Raw genomic sequence first — 18149 nt, 5'->3', positions numbered from 1 at the left:
TAAGTTAGTCCATATTTTTGTATAGTTTTAACAATAAATATAGCATTTGCATTTTATGAACTTTGAAAGACAAATATATCTTTTTACAGTTTTTCTAAGGAAGGCAAACTCTCAGGATTGTTTCTAGACATGCTGCATGAATTTTGTGCTCTTTCTCCCTTTCTTTCTATTCTTTTTAAATAAACCACTTTCAAGTGGAGACTGTTGATAAATTGTTGCCAAACAAAATAACTTTTCAAAAAGTTTGATAGCGTATGTAATGACTGCATATTTTCTGTCATCCTACTATGTACGGGGTTGCGTTTCCCCTCCAGATCCTTTGTATAAATGTATACAACAATGGCTTGCTTCAGCTTTTCCATGTGAATAAAAAGATTTGTCTATTGCTGTTTTCTTAATTTTAATGGGTACCCTTTTCTTCTATAGCAGTAGGGAATAGGACACTTGTAGTTGTCATCCTTAAAAGAACCAGTGTAAAGCACCAGGGTAGAAAGTGGGAGTTCTAGTGCCCCCTTAGCTATGAAAGCCATCTGGGTGACCTTGGGTCAGTCACTCTCCCTCAGCCCAATTCACCCCACAAGGCTGCTGTTGTAGGGAAAATAGAGGGAGGAAGATATGCTGGATATCTTCGCTGCCTAGAGTTATTTGTAAAAATAATAAAGGCAAAGTACAAATAAGTAAAAATAAAAAGTTCACTGTATATTAATTAAAATACATACATAGTAGCTAGGATCTCTGTGATTTATATTAAGTAATACAGTATGTATATTGATGCAATCTAGGTTGGTCACCAGGACCAGAGGTTTAGTCTTCCATGCTTTCAGACTTGTGCTGGAGCTTATCCTCGGGGAACGTCTCTCAAGCAGAATGCATGTGTGTGTGTGTGTGTGTGTGTACATTACTAGAAAACTATGAACTTAGAAATTCCTCTCAACTATTGAATTCAAAAATGATCAGGGATTTTTGAACCCATAAGGTCCAAAGATAGGATGGGGAACCTTTGGTGGTAGTGGTTGAGGATGTATAGTATAATTTTTTAAAAATGCCAGATGTTAGTTTTTGGATGCTAGGATAGAATCTAGTAATATCCATCCTTCATAATTGGATCCAAACCTATCAGAAGTTGGAATATCGGAAGGAGCAGCAGTAAAAGAGCATGTGGGAACCATTGCGGACCATTGTTGGCATATTTCTTCCGTAAAGAATAGAAATTCAGGGAACATGAATTCAGGCCCCTTTTTGGACCGACAGTACAGTCACCCACGCACTCGTTACCTCCCGTATTGATTACTGTAATGCTCTCTACATGGGGCTGCCCTTGAAGACCACTCGGAGGCTTCAGCTGGTGCAGAATGCAGCTGCACGGGTTGTGATGGGAGCTTCCCGATACTCCCATATTACACCCCTCCTGCGTGAGCTGCATTGGCTACCAGTTGCCCTCCGGGTGAGATTTAAGGTGCTGGTACTTACCTTTAAAGCCCTACATGGCTTAGGTCCGGGATACTTGCAGGACCATCTGCTGCCGGGAACAAATTCCCATCGTCCAGTACGCTCACACAGAGAAGGCCTCCTCAGGGTGCCGTCAGCTAGGCAATGTCGGCTGGCGACCCCCAGGGGGAGGGCCTTCTCTGTGGGAGCACCAACCCTATGGAATCAGCTCTCCCCTGAGCTTCAGATAGCCCAAAACCTCCAATCCTTTCGCCGCGGCCTCAAAACACACCTGTTCCACCAAGCTGACCTAGACTGACAGGCATTTTAATTAATTTATATTTAGTATTTTTAATTCATTTTTAAATTCTCTAATTTTTTATTGCACTGATGTTCTCAATTTCATTTTATCTTGATTTATGTACTTATTATATGTTTTATTGTGAGCCGCCCTGAGTCCTTCAGGAGATAGGGCGGGATATAAATCCCATCAATAAATAAATAAATAAATAAATAAATAAATAAATAAATAAATAATACAACCATTTGTTTAGTGACAGTTCAAAGTTATAACAGCATAAAAAGTGATTACCATTGCAGCATTCCCATGCTCAAATGATAAAAATTTAGACACTTGGTAATAGGCATGTATATGATGGTTGCAGTGTCCTAGGGTCATGTGATCACCCTTTGTGACCTGACAAGCAAAGTCAATGGGGAAGCCAGATTCACTTAATAGTGTTATTAACTTAACACCTCCAGTGATTTACTTAACTGTGGCAAGAAAGATCGTAACATGGAACAAAAATCACTTAACTGCCTTGCCTAGTAATGGAAATTTGGGGCTCATTTGTGTCATAAGTTGAGGACTACCTGTAGCATGAATTGGTTAGCATCCATTCCATCCTATAAAACAAAAGGATAGAGACATTTTAATAATAGAATGCATTCATGTGCTGTAAAATGCCAAGGATGAGGCACTTGAATATAAGAAAAGATGAATTGATCAACTAAAGTTTAGAATAACAACAGCAGCTGCAGCATGAAATGTGTATAAATTTTCAGTACTTTTCTGTGGAGTTAGCAGAAAGCTCAATCTATAATTATAAATCCTAATTGTTTTCCTTTCGTATTCATACACTTATTTGAAGAAATAACAATTACTCAGAAGGTAAACAGCCTCAATTACAAAATCATTAAGCACCAAGCTATCAGTTAAAAGGGATCAATTCTTGTTGCAAAAAAGACTACAATTGAGACAAGTAGATCAATTGGCTGATCTCAAGCAGAAGGGAAAATGTAATGCAATCCAAGAATTTCATGGGATGAAAGCAGGATTCTGTCACTGGATAGTAGAAATGAAATTTTGTTCAGGACTTGCAAAGGGCAACCTAGGAATGGTATGTTCAATTTATATTGTAGTAATATCTTTAGTTGCAGATGAATGGTGGTCTATGATGAATGGATTGGGAAGCATTTATTAATCATATTTATATAGCCTCTCATCTCACTGAAGGCAGCTTTGGGTGACACACAACAATACCATACTCTTTCCATCTATTTCCCTTCTTTTAAAGAATTTTTCAGGCACAAATCACCTGCAAAGAGACTGGAGCTATGCAGCTGTTGTCTTTAAAATCTTAAAATCCACCAAATAAATTGATGCCAATGATTGAAAAATGTGGTTACACAGTATATATGTGAATGATTTTTAAAAATGATTTAAAAAAGAATTAGGGAAAGCGTAGTTTCACCACATTCACTCATTCCTGCACACAGATCAGTCAAAGAAATTCAATATAGAAGCTGGGCAGGAAATTGGAATTCTACATATCGTCTTTTGGCCTTTAAGTCACATTGAAGTTTCAGGCAGGAAATCAAGGAAGGGAAATGATTTCCATCAGACTGACTGAGCTGATTGCAGATCGATCACCTCTGTGGTAACTAGTGTTCTCTGGATGTGTGGGATTCATCTCATCTGACTAACATAGCCATTGCTTAGAATGCTGGGAGATGAATTCCACAGTTCTGGATGAAAAACTCAGATGGGGGAAGGCCATATTGGTGCTTTCTAAAGATCCCTATCCTATTTTGTATTTTAGTCCCCACCAATTATCATTTTCCAAACAGAACTTCTGGATCTCTTATACAAATAGAGCAAATGGAAGTTCGTGAAGTCTTTCCATTACAAATACTGATATTAACTAATGTGGAAGTCAGTGAACTTCTAGTACTACTTCCTGGAAACTACTGAGCAGAAGATCTCCACAGCCACCTCTCAATTATTATTATAATCAGTAATATGGATGGAAATAGAATGGGGAGGTTAATGGATTTTTTAAAAATATTTATTTCCATTTTGACTGTCATACTGGAATTTTGAAAATAATTTCCCCTAATGTATTAGTACATATCGTTCATATTTTTAACTGCACCTATTTTCATTCGAACAAGCCGGCTTGGCCTGATGGGGGATGGGTTGGGGTTTTTATTGTTGTTCTTAATATATGTATTTACTGTTTTTAGCTTGGGCATTATGTTTAATTCTTTTTAACTTTTGTATTTTTGTATTTTTATACGTTTGCCCTGTTCACCGCCCTGAGTCCTTCGGGAGAAGGGCGGTATATAAATAAAATTATTATTATTATTATTATTATTATTATTATTATTATTATTATTATTATTATTATTATTATTATTATTATTATTAATAATAATAATAATTTTAAAAAGGGACACGGTGGCTCAGTGGGTTAGGCAGTTTGGCGGGTCGAATCCCAAGTGCCGCGTAACAGAGTGAGCGCCTGTTACTCGTCCCAGCTTCTGCCAACCTAGCAGTTCGAAAGCACGTAAAAATGCAAGTAGAAAAATAGGGACCACTCCGGTGGGAAGGTAACAGCGTTCCGTACCCCTTTGGCGTCTAGTCATGCCAGCCACATGACCACGGAGATGTCCTCGGACAAGCGCTGGATCTTCGGCTTTGAAACGGAGATGAGCACTGGCCTTTAGAGTTGGAAATGACTAGCACACACGTGCGGGGGAATCTTTACCTTTACCTTTTATTTTCATATTGTCATAGTACAGTAGTCCTCAACTTACAGCAGTTCAGTTAGTGACTGTTCAAAGTTATGTCACTGAAAAAAATGACTTATGATCATTTTTCATACAACCATTGCAGCATCCAGATTCTTGGCAACTGGTTCATATTTATGACAGTTGCAGTGTCTCAGGGTCATGTGATTATTTTTTGCAACCTTCTGACAAGCAAAGTCAATGGGAAAGCAAATTCATTTAACAACCGTGTTACTTAACAACCGTAGTGATTCACTTAACAATGGTGGCAAGAAAGTTCATAAAATGGGGCAAAACTCACTTCGCAAATGTCTCACTTAGCAATAAAAATGGGCTCAATTGTGGTCGTAAGTCGAGGACTACCTGTATATGTCTCTCTCTCTCTCTCTTTCTCTCTCTCTTTTTAATCCACTGCAATCCTTTAAGTGCATCTTACATAAATTCTTTCTGATGGAATAGCTTTATATCATATGTACATGTGATACATTCTTTTCTTGGCTTATCTCTCACCAATGGGTTTTTGGAGCAGATTCTGTTCAAGGACAGAATCCATTTTGGTAGATATTGCATTTCTTCTTCCATAGAAATCATCTACAACTTTTTTCTCCATCATTAACTATATTACCAACTTCTTTCTTTGTTCCTCATACTTTCAAGAGCGATGGAGATGGTTTCTACTTGTGAACCATTTTATTAGTCTCTGATGAGTGTAGGTGCATTTTCCATGAGTTGCTGGCACCATCATCATCATCAACATCCTCCTCCTCCTCATCATGATGTTCTAATTCACATGGCACTGTCTTGTTTATCACAATCTATCACTTGCTTTTAATTGATCCATTTAGCCAAGGCTGCTGTATTACAAATATACCATATAAGATGAGACTGAGAGTAAATGAGCATGGTTCTTTTAATACAAAACCTACTGTTTGTTGAACTCCAGCAATGAGCTGTAAATTATCCACTGGGTTTGTTCTTCAAGACAACCTTATTTATTACATGGCTTCCTTGTAATATATGTTTGTTATATATCAGGGTGTCAAACTGCCAACCCACGGGCAGGATGCGTCACGTGGAAGCCGCACCCACCCTAGCTCTGGCAAGGGAAAAAAGTCGCGATACATCGTGACACATCTCGTGTCGTGGCAAGTTTGACACCCCTCTTATATATGCTTATTCTTAAGATGTGAATCAAGATTTATTTATGGAGTTGAAATTGGAATTATGTGCCCAAGAGGTGAAATCAGGATGTATCAAATTTGAATGATAGAAAGTCTTCAATTGCACACTTGGAAAAAGTCTATTGTTTATATATGAACTTAGTTTGCTCCATTCTGAAGATGTATAGCAAGCATCAAGGCAGAGAGAAGAAGAGAATCTTTCCACTGATACAAAAATCTGCCTGAAAATTCCTGTTTTTTATTCTGTTAAACTGAACTGAATTATGCTGAATCATAATTTGCTTGTATGTGGCTTAGCATACTCTGAGAACTCACATGTTTTTTTTAAACTCCGCTTTATGAGTTCATATACTTTTGTACCCATCTGATTTTGATTTATTCAATTAATCATGATTAAGCAAAGTAAGTTTAAGTATGTTGTGTGAACAAAGCTTTGATATTTATCCTCAATCTAATGGGATTTAAACATTTAGAAATCTATAAAGGGTCCTGCTGGATGAGATTAAGAGCCCGTCCAATCCAGCATGGGATCCAGGGCCCAAGCAGGTATATTAGGAAACCTTAACACCATGTTCAGAAGTTCCATAGTCTTTTTGCATTATCATTTAAGATGACAGTGGCTATATATATGGGCACCTCCCTCTTGAACTGAAAAATGGAGAAGACCTTGAGCATCCTCTCAAGGTCATGCAGGTTGGGCAGATTCCACATGGAACTGGTAGTCCCTAAGGTATCCCAGAATCAAGCCATGTAGGGTTTTATGGGTCAACACTAGCACCAACTTAAACTAGTGACTGTCATTAAAGCAGCAAACTCTACTATTTATCTATCAATTGTATAGAGAAGAAGAGGTCTGAATTTCCCTTCATTTAATTTCAATGTTAAGTTCCAGTATAGTTGATGGGGAGAAGTAAATGCTTTTCATTTTCATTTTCTCATGCAAAATTGTATGTATTTGATATTCTCTTCTCTTATCCAGCTTTACTCCAAGCTGTAGTGTTTCCTCACAGAAATTGTAGGAGAAAAGCAAGCTGATGTAGAAGGTAGGGTTAAATATGTTAACAGTTTAGAGTCATTGGGTTACCACAAGTGACCTAAGTCCAGCCTCCCATGAATTCTGTTGACCCTTATCCAGCACCAATTTAGCTTTGACTATTAGTTGACTAGATTCTTGTATTAGAGGTAGCAACAATAAATACTTCTGTGCTTTAAGCATTATCAATGCTCCTGGTTATTTGCACTTGTCAGATATGTTGCTGTGACCACCTAATCATTTTAAGTGTCTCCCCTCTCACTTTTACAGTAGCCTTTTTTAGTTATAGTAACTAGAATAGAGCATACCTTGCAGCCTTATCATGGATTTATGCAGGAACATTACTATATTGACTTTCATTTTCAATTCCGTGCATAGTGTTTGTTAAGATTGCATCTCCTGTGTTCCTCAATATATTCAAAATCCATGAGGGCATTTTCTGTAAGAGTAAATTGAAGATTTTTCTTTCAGACTGGCTTTTGATTTTATAGCTCTTAGGAGTTGGTTATTGTTATTGCTGCTGCTTTTTCTCCTATTATATTCTTTCTTTCTTTCTAAAAATAATTTGTGTTGCATTTTTGTATTTTTATTGTTGGGCTGTTTTTGTTTTGATTGCAAGCTTTTGTTATCTGCTTTAAAAATCGTTGCTTGGAGGGATAGATATGGGTTACTGTATGTTTTATTATAGATGCAGAAAAGAAAAGCCTCAGATCTAATCTCTAGCTTGTCTGTATCACATGTCAAGCCTTTAGGAAGGGAAAATGTAATTGCTGACCTTTGGATTGTGTAGTCCAATGACCACTGTTCATAGCATTAAGCCAAAAAGAACTTTTTCTCATTGCAGGCTGGTGGATTCATTCAAGGGAAGATGCACAGGATTCCACTTTGGGCATGCATAGCAGACTTGGTGCTTGGGGGGAAAAATAACAGTAAAGCAGGAAAGGAAAGAAGGAAAGGAAAGGAAAGGAAAGGAAAGGAAAGGAAAGGAAAGGAAAGGAAAGGAAAGGAAAGGAAAGGAAAGGAAAGGAAAGGAAAGGAAAAAAGAAGGGAAGGGAAGGGAAGCTTGTACTACAATAGTACAAATTTATCCTGGGATGCTGAGGGTTTGCCCTTCAAAATAAAGAAGCACTGGGCAAGGTGGACAGGAAATCAAGAAATTAGGGAGGAGCAAATGAAACAAAGATCCATTTTCTTATGAAAGACAGATAAACAAAATTTCTTTAGGCAAGAATCTATAAATGAATGTGCAAAAGTCCATGATAGATTTAAGGTGTTGGTACTTACCTTTAAAGCCCTACATGGCCTAGGCCCAGGATATTTGCAGGACCATCTACTGCCGGGAACAACTTCCCATCGCCCAGTGTGCTCACACAGGGAGGGCCTCCTCAGGGTGCCGTTGGCTAGACAATGTCGGCTGGCGACCCCCAGGGAGAGGGCCTTCTCTGTGGGAGCACCAGCCCTGTGGAACCAGCTCCCCCATGAGCTCCGGATGGCCCTGGATCTCCGGTCCTTTCGCCACGGCCTTAAAACATTTCTTTTCCATCAGGCTGACCTGGACTGACAAGGATTTTTAAAATGTTTTTAACTTATTATTGGGGCTGCTAGTTTAATTCTTTTTTTAACTTTTGTATTATTGTATTTTTATTGTTGTTAGCTGCCCTGAGTCCTTCGGGAGATAGGGCGGCATATAAGTCCCCAAAATAAATAAATAAATAGATAGATAGCTTGTGTATTTATAAGATTTTACCCCATATCCTCTTTACACTATGTTATGTTATTTTTATGGGTTATTGTATGTTGGGAGAAGAAAGTTTACAGTGCTAATATGTCCAGTTGGATTTACTAGTGAACTAAATGGACAGGTAGCTACTGAGCCCAAGAAATAGAAAAATCACCTAATTGTTTCCCTTTTCCTGCCATTCTTGCCTTGTATAACATATTCTTTTATTTTATCTTTTTATTGCATTAATTTTCAATATTTTTATGGGAGTTCAATGAAGTGTTTATGAGGTTTCTTCTAATTTTATTCCTCTGACATCAAACCTGGGAAGTCAGCTGGACTGAGAGATTTATAACTAGCCCCAACTCACCCAATGAACTGGCTGAGTAGGGATTTGAACCGTATTCTACTTAGTCTATGCCTAGTATTCGTGACTATATAGTTATGCTGCCAAAATATTACATTTCTGAAATACTTCCAATCAGTGCTTTTTTGTAAAAGAAAAAGGTGCCGGAACTCACACATGTCATACAACCCACCTTGTATGTACAAGGTTCCATCCAAAAAAGGTGCCGGAACTCCGTTCTGGGCATTCTATGAGAAAAAAAGCCCTGCTTCCAATGCTGTCACTTGAAGCAAAGAAGAAAATCGTGCTTAGCTTTAATAAAGACATTCTGGCTGAGATCCAGTATCATGTAAATGAACCTCTCTTTATGCAATGGGAGTTCCTTTTCCTAATGGATTTTACTCTCATCTGTCAGTCAGAGAAAAGACTCCCACATGATCTTGATCCATAGCATACAACTTTTTCAGAGCTCTTTGATAGTCATCAGAAATATGTACTTTCAACTGCCTGGATGTGGGACACAAAGCTTCTTTTTTCAAATCATTATAATATCTTCAACCAGACACACATGGCTGCTTTAGGTGATGTTTCCTGCCTGCCTGTTACTTTGCTTTGCTAGGGAAGTCTAATCATCTCTAAGGAAATAAGCTGGGGAAATAAGAGGAAGAGCCAAAGCCAAAACAACCATCATGCAAAATGTATCTCAGCCCACAGAAGGAAAAGAGAATGCAAAAGTAAAAGAGGGGAGAAGTGCTTTGAGACTTCATTTACTGTATTTATAGTATTTTATTTTATTTTATTTATTTTATTTTAATTCCATTTATATCCTGCCCTTCTCAGGGCGGCTTACAAGCTTAGCAGTAGCCTTCATTCTATGTATATGCCTGCTTATTAGGGCTTTCATACACCCCCCAAGCGGCATTATTACAAAGTCAGCTTAATTGCCCCCAACAATCTGGGTCTTCATTTTACCTGCCTCAGAAGGATGGAAGGCTGAGTCAACCTTGAGCCTGGTGGGATGCGAACCTGCACTAATTGCAGGCAGCTGGTGTTACTTAAGGAGGCATTAGCCCACTGCTCGTGGTTTGTGCTTCTTCCTGGACTACCACAAAAGGATGATATTGGTTACAATTTGGAAAGCACTTCTCCCCTCCTTTAAATTTACTCTCCCCCAAACTAGGGAAAAAGGGACGTGGTGGCTCAGTGGGTTAGGACGCTGAGCTTGTTGATCAGAAGGTCAGCAGTTTGGTGGGTTGAATCCTGAGTGCCGCGTAACAGAGTGAGCGCCTGTTACCTGTCCCAACTTCTGCCAACCTAGCAGTTCGAAAGCATGTAAAAATGCAAGTAGAAAAATAGGGACCACTACGGTGGGAAAGTAACAGCGTTCCGTGCGCCTTTGGCATCTAGTCATGCCGGCCACATGACCACGGAGACGTCCTCGGACAAGCGCTGGCTCTTCGGCTTTGAAATGGAGATGAGCACCGGCCCCTAGAGTTGGAAACGACTAGCACACATGTGTGGGGGAACCTTTACCTTTACCTTAAACTAGGGAAAGTCTCTTCTGAAATGCTGGGCTGCTGTTGGGAGTTGAGATATCTTTTGCACGATGATGTTTAGACTGCAGCTCTTCCCCCTCTTCCCCCAAAGTCATTCCCACAGACCAAAACAAAATGCACATGCATATGAAGGTTGCTAAGGTTGGGAGCAGCTTCCAAAGCAGCCACAGGGTAAACATGGAAAAAGAAATGTCTGTTTTAATGGCCTCAGAAAGAAGCTTCACACCTCCCATGTATTCTGAAGCATCTTTTTCCAAAGGATCTGCACAGCCCTAATAGTCATTTTGTTACTTTTTTCATTATTAATTTCTACATTTCACTCATTAACACTTTAAAAGAAGTTACCAAGTAACATGTTGTAATAAAAAGCTTAACTTTTAAAAATACTCTGAGGCAGTATGCTATTTTTTGTTCAGATTTATGGCACTTTCTAAAAAGAAATATATCTCCAGAGAAGTGTTTTCCCTGCAGAACATTAACTATTGTGTCCATTTTTCTGGTTCTGATATATTGATCAGTATTTTGAAATTGCAGAATTGCAATTCTTGGGCTGCAATTTTCTGCATTCCTCTGGGAGTTACTTCTGAGTAAATACACAAATGACTAGCTTAGTTGTTGTTTAATGGCTAAGGAAAAAAGTTATTGGATGATGTAATATCAAATAAATGGAACTTTTACTTGACATCTTAAGCTCGTATTGAATAAAGTACCCTGATCCACAATTCATTGATATGTGGAGCTACTTTATTTTCTTATTAAATTTGCACCAGAGTTACGGCACTGTGGATTGGGTAGCCAGAATCAATTACCAATGACTCTTCCTAAGAAAGTGCTAAATAACTCCAAATCAGAAAGGACAAGTAACTGTGGAAACCAAAGCACTATGCAGTATAAACATGATATACATATGGCCAAAAAAAACAAAGGGGAAAAATAGAATTTCTGTAGATGTTATGGTAGGTAAAACATGGCTTGATCAAAAGAAAAGAATCCACAAAAATACTTATCCATATACATACAACACAAGCTGACTTTGTAATAATGCCGCTTGGGGGGTGTATGAAAGCCCTAATAAGCAGGCATATACATAGAATGAAGGCTACTGCTAAGCTTGTAAGCCGCCCTGAGTCTTCGGAGAAGGGTGGGAGCCTTGGTGGAGCAGTGGGCTAATGCCTCCTTAAGTAACACCAGCTGTCTGCAATTAGTGCAGGTTCGCATCCCACCAGGCTCAAGGTTGACTCAGCCTTCCATCCTTCCGAGGCAGGTAGGTAAAATGAGGACCCAGATTGTTGGGGGCAATTAAGCTGACTTTGTAATAATGCCGCTTGGGGGAGGTGTGAAAGCCCTAACAAGCAGGCATATACATAGAATGAAGGCTACTGCTAAGCTTGTAAAGCCGCCCTGAGTCTTCGGAGAAGGGCGGGATATAAATGGAATTAAAATAAATAAATAAATAAATAAATATAAATGGAATTAAAAAAATATTTAAAAATATAGTAGCATGTGGTTTTGAACCTATCAGTTTCTGTTATATAGGATAGGCATAATCTTTCCACTGTCCATCGTTGCTAAAGGAATCACAGCTTTGTTTGACGTTTTCAAGCTGCCTTGTTTTTCTGCAAGTACTTTGCCAGTCCTAATGTACTTTTCTCTATGTCAATCAACACGTAACAGAAAGGACAGGCAGGAGATCTGCAGAATACAACTCTTGATAGGTCTGTTAGGTCTGTTGTTTACAGCAGGGCTTTTCAACCTTTTCGCTCATTGTACCACTTTTAGGATATGGCAATATCCGAGTACCACCAGTCGCCCTAAGGTGTCAAAAATGTGATGACCAAAAAAAAAAAAAAGGAAAAAGGTGATAAAGTACAGGTAGTCCTTGACTTACAACAGTTCACTTAGTGAGTGTTTGAAGTTACAATGGCACTGAAAAAAAGTGACTTAGGACCATTTTTCAAACTTGTGACTGTTTCAGCATTCCCAGAATCCTGTGATTTACATTCAGATGCTTGGCAACGGATTCATATTTATGATGGCTACAGTGTCTCAAGGTCAGTTGATCCCCTTTTGCAACCTTTTGACAAGCAAAGTCAATGGGGAAACCAGATTCATTTAACAACCTTTTATATCAGGGGTGTCAAATTCAATTTAATTGAGGGCCGCAATAGCATTGTGGTTACCATGTGGGTTTTTTCCCTTCCTTCCTTTTCCCCTCTCACCCTGCCTCCCTTTCTCATTCCCATCTCCTTCCTTCCTTCCTTCCTTCCTTCCTTCCTTCCTTCCTTCCTTCCTTCCTTCCTTCCTTCCTTCCTTCCTTCGCTGATCCTGGCACTTCTGCTGAGCCCTGACAGCTGATCTGCAGTTCTGCAGAGCTGTCAGGGCTCAGTGGAAGCACCAGGATCAGTGCTGGGCTCCAGCTGATCAGTGCTTCTGGGGGAGCAACGGAAGAGCCAGGATCAGTGCCGGGCTCCAGCTGATCGGTGCTTCTTTGGGGCTCAGTGGAAATGCCAGTATCAGTGCTGGGCTCCAGCTGATCAGCGCTTCCTTGGGGCTCAGTGGAAGTTCCAGGATCAGTGCCGGGCTCCAGTTGATCGGCGCTTCTTTGGGACTCAGCAGAAGCGCCAGGATCAGTGCTGGGCTCAGCAGAAGCACCAATCCTGAGTTGGTATTTGTCCATCCCATGGTAGATCTGGGCCCTTCGTGAGAGTGAGGTGCCTGTTCTATTTCGGAAGTCATCTGATTGGTACCCAGCTCAGTGGCAGGGAGCTGGTGAATTGGACACTCTTGACCTTCCAGCTTTTCAACTTTTGACTGATGGACTGCCTGACTGGACTCCCCCGGACTAATGGTTTTATCTTACTCCAGCACAGCCTTATTGGCGCTCAGGGGTGCCCCCCTCTCCTGGGTGCGACCCGCCTTCCTTTCCATCGTGCCTCTTGATGACGGGCCCAATTATTGGGACCCTGAGAGATGGCTGGGCAGGGACAGGAGCCTCTTTTCCAAATTTAACAAGAGGCCCCTGGTGTGTTTTTTAGCGAAATATTTTGTGGGGTTAGGGAGGGAGTGGGTTTACAGGTTCAGTTGGAAACTAGGGGGGTTCCACCTACCGTTTCTCAGACCAGGTCGGGGATCGATCGCGTCATGGTGGGGGTTGGGCTGGGGGCCTACGGGGCCCCAGAGCGGGGTGTGGGATTGCCTATTCCCACGGCGGTAGGGAATGGCCACAGGTGTATGAACAGAGGGCCGTATCAATATCCGGGAGTGCGTCCCCACTGTCTCCAAGCGGTGATGTGCTCCGATCCTCTGATTTCAGCCCGTGGTACCGGGAGTGAGGATGAGCAGCCACCTGAGCTCAGGCTCATGTATTTCAATGCCAGGTCCGTAATGAATAAAGCACCTCTCATTCGGGAGCTGATTAAGGAGGAGCATGCGGACCTGGCTTGCATTACGGAGACCTGGTTGGGCCCAGAGGGTGGTGTCTCCCTGGTTGATCTTTGCCCATCAGGCTTCCGGGTGCTGCACGAGCCTCGGGCCCAGGGTAGGGGTGGTGGAGTGGCAGTAGTTGCGAGGGAGACCTTATGTCCGCAGGAGGCCACCATGGTCCAGATACTCGGGTGTGAGTCCCTCCTCCTGAGATGTGGCCCTAGAGCTCAGTTGGGCTTGCTGCTGGTGTACGTTTCGCCTAGTCGCGTAGCAGTAGCCCTGCCTGAGCTTCTCGATATCCTCTCAGGGTTGGTGGTTGAGTTCCCCAAACTTATGGTTTTGGGTGACTTCAACCTACCATCCCTGGGGGGATCATCTGAGTTAGCTCGGGAGTTCATGGCTTCCATGACGGCCATGGACCTGATGCAGGTTATTCAGGGCCCAACTCATGGGGCGGGTCACACGCTCGATATGGTTTTTCTATCTGGACGGTGGTTAGATGATCTTGGGTGTGTGTGTTCCCCAACTATTATACCCCTGTCATGGACCGATCATCATCTCCTGCGGTTGGTCTTCCGTTTTGCCACTCCCCGCCGTGGGGGTGCTGAGCCAACAAGATGGTTCCGTCCTAGGCGCCTGATGGACCCTGAGCGGTTCCAGACAGCGCTTGGGCCCCCACCTGCCTCCTTTGCTCACAGCTCGGTCGATGCCCTAGTGGAATCCTGGGAAAGGGCAGCCACAGAGGCACTCGACCAAGTTGTACCCATGCGGCCCTTGACCCGGCGCAGATTCCAATGGGCTCCATGGTTCTCCATGGAGCTCCGGGAGATGAAGCGTCGGAGACGGGGTCTAGAGAGCTGTTGGAGATCCAGCCGATCCGAATCCGACCAGTTACGACTAAGGTCGTTTACGAGAACTTATCTCGCAGCGATGAGGGCGGCAAGGTCTAACCACTTTGCCACCCTCATCGCGTCCGCAGATAATCGCCCAGCCGCCCTGTTTAGAGTAACTCGCTCTCTCCTGAATCAGGAGGTGAGAGAGGAACCCTTGCAGGGTCGAGCCGAGGAGTTTAGTCGATTTCTGTCGGACAAAATCGCTCGGATCCGGACCGGTCTGGACTCCGACTGGGCAGAGTCTGATGATGAGGATACGGGCAGCCTTGTCGATGTAATCTGGGAAGAGTTCGACCCTGTGACTCCTGAAGAAGTGGACAAGATCATGGGGAAGCTGAGCTCCACCACGTGTTTGTTGGACCCGTGTCCCTCCTGGCTGACTTATGCGGCCCGGGATGGGACACGAGGCTGGCTCCAGGCAGTGATTACTGCCTCTTTGAGTGAGGGTAGCTTTCCCGCCGCCTTGAAGGAGGCGGTGGTGAGACCCCTCCTCAAGAAGCCTGCCTTGGACCCAGCAATATTGAACAACTTTCGTCCGGTCTCCAACCTTTGCTTTCTGGCGAAGGTTGTTGAGAGCATGGTGGCGCAACAGCTCCCTTTGTTCTTGGATGAAGCTGATTATCTAGACCCGTACCAATCGGGTTTCAGGCCCGGGTACAGCACGGAGACGGCATTGGTCACGCTGGTGAATGATCTCTGGCGGGCTCGGGACAGGGGCTACTCCTCTGTCCTAGTCCTTTTAGATCTCTCAGCGGCTTTTGATACCATCAACCATGGTATCCTGCTGCGACGTCTCAGGGGGTTAGGAGTGGGAGGCACAGTTCTCCAGTGGTTCTCCTCCTACCTTCTGGGACGCTTGCAGTTGGCGTTGGCAGGGGGGCAGAGATCGACCTTGAGACGTCTCATTTGTGGAGTTCCTCAGGGATCGGTTCTCTCGCCTCTCCTGTTCAACATCTATATGAAGCCGCTGGGTGAGATCATTCGTGGTTTTGGAGTTGGGTATCATCAATATGCTGATGATACCCAGCTTTTTATTTCGACCCCAAACCACCCCAGTGATGCCCTCGACATGATGTCCCGCTGCCTGGAGGCGGTCCGAGTCTGGATGGGGAGGAACAGGCTTCGACTCAACCCTGACAAGACTGAGTGGCTGTTCGTGCCGGCATCCCGGGAAATTCTGATTATTCCATCTTTGGCCATGGGGGGTGAGCTATTACCCCCTGTAGATAGGGCGCGCAACTTGGGGGTCCTTCTAGATTCACAGCTCTCTTTAGAAGAGCATATCGGAGCTGTGACTAGGGGGGCCTTTGCCCAGGTTCGCCTGGTGCGCCAGTTGCGACCCTATCTAGACCGGGATGTCTTGCGTACAGTCACTCATGCGCTCGTGACTTCTCGTCTAGACTACTGTAATGCTCTCTACATGGGGCTGCCCTTGAAGTCCACTCAGAGGCTCCAACTGGTGCAAAATGCAGCCGCACGAGTTGTGCTGGGGGTTTCCCGATACTCCCATGCTACACCTTTGCTCCGCAAGCTGCATTGGCTGCCGGTTGCCCTCCAGGTGAGACTCAAGGTGTTAGTAATGAGTTACAAAGCCCTACATGGCATGGGTCCGGATTACCTACGGCAACACCTGCGGCCGGCGTCAACTTCCCTCCGTGCAGTGCACTCCCACAGAGAGGGCCTCCTCAGGGTGCCTCCGATCAAAGAATGCCAATTGGTGGCCCCCAGGGGGAGAGCGTTCTCTGTGGGCGTGCCAGACCTATGGAACCGCTTGCCGGTTGAGCTCCAGACGGCCCCCAACCTTAGCTCCTTCCGGCGCGACTTAAAAACATATCTATTCGAGCAGTCTGACCTGGTCTGATGGGTTAGGGTAGGGGTTTTAATATGTTTTAATACTGTTTTAAACTGGGCTAAATATTTAATCGTTTTTTAAACTTTTGTATTCCGCTTTTTAATATTTATTGCCCTGTACACCGCCCTGAGTCCTTCGGGAGAAGGGCGGTATAAAAATATAATAAATAAATAAATAAATAAATCAGCTGTAGCTGCCCGTGCTGATCCTGGGGCTTTTGCCGAGGCCCCATAGCCTTACAGAAGCACATGCCAATCCTAGGGTTCCTGCCCAGCTTGCTCGCTTGCCCTTCTGCCCAAAACATGCTGCTTGCTAAAGAGGCCACTCGCTCATGTGCCCTTCTCCCGAAAACATGCCCTCACTAAACAGGCTGCTCACTCACGCACCCTTCCCCTAAAAACATACCACTCACTAAACAGGCTGCTGACTCAAGTGCCCTTCCTCCCAAGGTTTTGGTAATGGTTTTTAAGGCCCTACATGGCATGGGTCCAGAGTACCTCGGGGACCACCTGCTGCTGGTGTCAACTTCCCTCCGCCCTGTGTGTTCCCACAGAGAGGGCCTCCTCAGGGTGCCTCCGGTCAGAGAATGTCGGCTGGTGGCCCCCAGGTGGAGGGCCTTCTCTGTGGGCGCTCCAGCTTTATGGAATCAGCTGCTGGTCGAGCTCCGGATGGCACCTGACCTTCGCTCCTTCCGACGCGGTCTGAAGACCCATCTATTTGAACAAGCCGGCCTGGCCTGATGGGGATATGTTGGGGTTTTAATGGGGATTTTTAGATTGTTATCGACTGTTTTAGCTGGGTTACTATTTAATTCTTTTTAATTTTTGTATCCTGTATTTTTTATGTATGCCCTGTTCACCGCCCTGAGTCCTTCGGGAGAAGGGCGGTATACAAATACAATAAAACTAAACTACCGTAAACTAAACTAAAACTAAACTAAAAAACATGCTGCTCACTAAAATAGGCTGCTTGCTCATGTGCCCTTCCCCCCAAAACACGCTGCTTGCTAAACAGGCTACTTGCTCACACGTCCTTCCCCCGAAAACAGGCTGCTCACTCTGTCTCTCCTCACTGCTTTAGTAAGAAAAGCATCTTCTCTTCTTGCTCTTGCTCTCCCTCTCCCACCAAAACCTGTCCCTTTTATACTTCTTTCCAATTTGGGTGCACTGGAAGCTCTAGTTACCATGTCTTCATGTGCACCAATCCTGGGGCTTCTGCCAATCTCTGCAGCTTCAGCTGATCTCCTTCAGGTCTGTGTGGCGCTGCTTTAGCTGGTTCCCTCCCCTGTTACACTTGGCTAGAGGTCACGTACCACCTGCCAGGTGCTAAAGTACCACTGGTGATATGCATACCACCCATTGAAAAGCCCTGGTTTACAGGATTGTCTTTAGTCATAATCCTTTCCTCTATAATACCATTGAGATCACTTAGAGGTGGTCATGTGCAGTCTAAGGATAGCTAGGAAAGTAAAATCAAAACAACAAATCAGGAAGATGAGTGGAAGTAAAAATCCAGACTGAAATTCAGGGCTAAAGGATATAGTACATCAGGATATTGATTTGAAAGCAACTGAGATATGACAACTGAAGAACAACAGGGAAATAGTACCATGCCAGAGCTCAGGAAGACTTTATTGCATGGTTCA

The sequence above is a fragment of the Vipera ursinii genome, assembly GCF_947247035.1.
Source record: "Vipera ursinii genome assembly, chromosome: 1".
Taxonomy (NCBI): domain Eukaryota; kingdom Metazoa; phylum Chordata; class Lepidosauria; order Squamata; family Viperidae; genus Vipera; species Vipera ursinii.
The sequence above is the reverse complement of the archived record's forward strand: the minus strand, read 5'-3'. Positions refer to the sequence as shown.